Raw genomic sequence first — 2,685 nt, forward strand, 5'->3', positions numbered from 1 at the left:
CATACAAAGAAATCGAAACTCCTAGAATCTCCCTTTATCATACCCCCAAAACACTAAACTCTTGTTAGTTGATCTTTAAGATTAGATTTGTTTACCTTACTTTGCTTTTGAAACGATTGGATAGTTGTTTGGCTAATTCACATTGAGACATTTCTAGTGCTTATTCCAGTCCCTGTGGATACGATAATCTTTTATATTACTTGCGACATTTCCGTACACTTACGGAGAACGAACAAGTTTTTGGCGCCGTTGCCGGGGACTGCGCTATAACATTAGGAATTATCAATTGAGTTAGACTAAACATAACATTTGTTTTCCTTTCATATTGCATAGTTGTAACTAATCATTAGATTTCTATTTTTACCTTCTTGTATAACTTTCACTTCTTGTTAGTTCTTTTTGTACAAATTCAATTCTGCATTTTTGATTCTTTTATTTTTCTTTTTCTGTTGAATTGTCATTTGCTATCTTGTTCTTGTGTATGCGAAGATCTAACTTTGCAGGGGAATTCTTTCCTTTTGACCCTGAGATTGATAGAACCTTCCATAAAAGAAGAATTCTACAAAGGCAAATTGAAGAACAGGAACATTTGAACATGGCGAATAGACCACTTAAGGATTATGCAGCACCCTATGCAAGAGGTTTTCGATCTAGTATTTCAAGACCTTCAGTGGAAGCTAACAACTTTGAGATCAAACCCGCAATCATATCTATGGTGCAGCAGAACCAATTTGGTGGAGGACCTCATGAAGACCCCAATCAACACTTAGAGGTCTTTTATGAAATATGTGGGACCATGAAAATGAATGGAGTTCCTTCAGATGCAGTTAGATTATTATTATTTGGGTTTTCTCTAAGAGATAGGACAAAGCAATGGCTGAATTCTTTAGCCCCTAATAGCATCACCACTTGGGAGCAGTGTGAGCAACAGTTTCTTGATAAGTTCTATCCACCAAGCAAAACAGCTCATATGAGGAATTTAATTGCGAGCTTCAAGCAAACTGACTCAGAATCTCTTTTTGAAGCATGGGATAGATATAATAGTATGCTCAGACAATGCCCACATCATGGGTTGGAAAGATGGTTAGTGTTGCACACTTTTTACAATGGTATCAATTATCATACCAAAGTGTCCCTTGATTCAGCTGCTGGAGGGGCACTTATGAACAAAAGCTTAGATGAAGCCGAAGAAATCATTGAAAGTGTAGCACAAAATCATCATCAATGGGCAAATGAAAGAAGTGGTGGTTATTCCTCTGTAAACCCAACAATTAAAGCATCAGGGAAGTTTGATGTAGATGCAGTCACTCTTTTGTCTGCAAAATTGGACGCTCTTACAAAGGAATTTGAAAATATGGGGACTAGTGCTAATATGGTCAATGCTATTAGTACATCTTGTGAAGTATGTGGGAGTTCAGAGCATTCAAATGACTCATGTCCATTGGGAGCTATCACTGCACAAATCAATCAACTTGAACAATGTGATGCAATCATGAGTTACAATCAAAGGCAGAACAACCCATACTCAAATACTTATAACCCTGGATGGAAGAGTCATTCAAATTTTTCTTACATAAATAATCAAGATCAAGGACCATCTATGGGGGCAAGACCAAATTTTCAAGCTGGGCAACAAAATTTTCAACATCTATCTTCTCAAGGCTTACCAAAGTCAAATGTTGAAAAGATGCTTGAAGAAATTGTCTCAAGTCAGAATGAAATGAAGCAAGATATAGCAAAGCTCATTCAAAGAATGGATAATTCTGATAAGCATCAAATGATCCAGGATAGTCAAATTGCCCAACTAGCTTCCTCATCATCCAGAGCACCATGACAGCTTCCAGGAAAACCTGATGTGAATCCTATGGAGCATTGCAATAGGATTGAGCTTAGGAGCGGACGGACCTTGGGAGACTCCCAAGTGACTGCTTCAAAAGGGATACAAAAAGAAGAAGAGCTCTCTCCTCCTATACCAAATCAGATTCAAGCTAAAGAGGAGAGTACCATTGAGGTTGAAGAGACTCTTCCACTGAACCATCAGAGCAAAGCTGTCCCTTTTCCTCAGAGACTTACAATGCTCAAGAAGGATGAAGAATTTGGCAAGTTTCTAGAAAAGGTTAAGGAAATTTGTGTAGAGGTACCTCTTATTGATGCTATTCTACAAATGCCTAAATTTGCCAAATTCCTGAAGGATCTCATGTCAAATAAGAGAAGAAGAGGAGAGGTCGAGACCATTGCGCTTAGTGAGGAATGTAGTGCTATTTTTTAGAAGAACACTTCTCCAAAACTGAAGGACCCAGGGAGCTTTTATATTCCTTGCAACATAGGAAAAGAATTTTTTGAAAAAGTTTTTTATGATTTGGGGGCGAGTGTTAGCCTCATTCCCTACTCAATTTGTAATAAATTAGGTCTCAAAAACATTAAACTTACTACTATGGCACTTCAACTTGCCGATCATTCCTGCAGGTACCCTTTGGGTATTATAGAAGATGTGCCAGTAGAGGTGGATGGGAATGTCATTCCCACAGACTTTGTCGTGTTGGACATGGAATAGGACCCTAGGATTCCTATCATATTAGGAAGACCTTTCCTTGCTACGGCTGGAGCTATAATTGATGTCAAAAATCATAAGCTTTCTTTGGTAATTGGTAAGGAAAAGTTGGAATATGATTTATCTAATATCTC

General features: G+C 38.0%; 1 non-coding gene across 1 annotated transcript; it reads right to left on the reverse strand.

The window, feature by feature from the left end:
* Nucleotides 1-968: 968 nt before the first annotated feature.
* Nucleotides 969-1,074, reverse strand: LOC121978939. The gene has a single exon (XR_006111257.1). It is a non-coding gene; the product is annotated as a small nucleolar RNA R71 (small nucleolar RNA).
* Nucleotides 1,075-2,685: the final 1,611 nt, after the last annotated feature.

This window comes from Zingiber officinale, chromosome 4B (assembly GCF_018446385.1).
Source record: "Zingiber officinale cultivar Zhangliang chromosome 4B, Zo_v1.1, whole genome shotgun sequence".
Taxonomy (NCBI): Eukaryota; Viridiplantae; Streptophyta; class Magnoliopsida; order Zingiberales; family Zingiberaceae; genus Zingiber; species Zingiber officinale.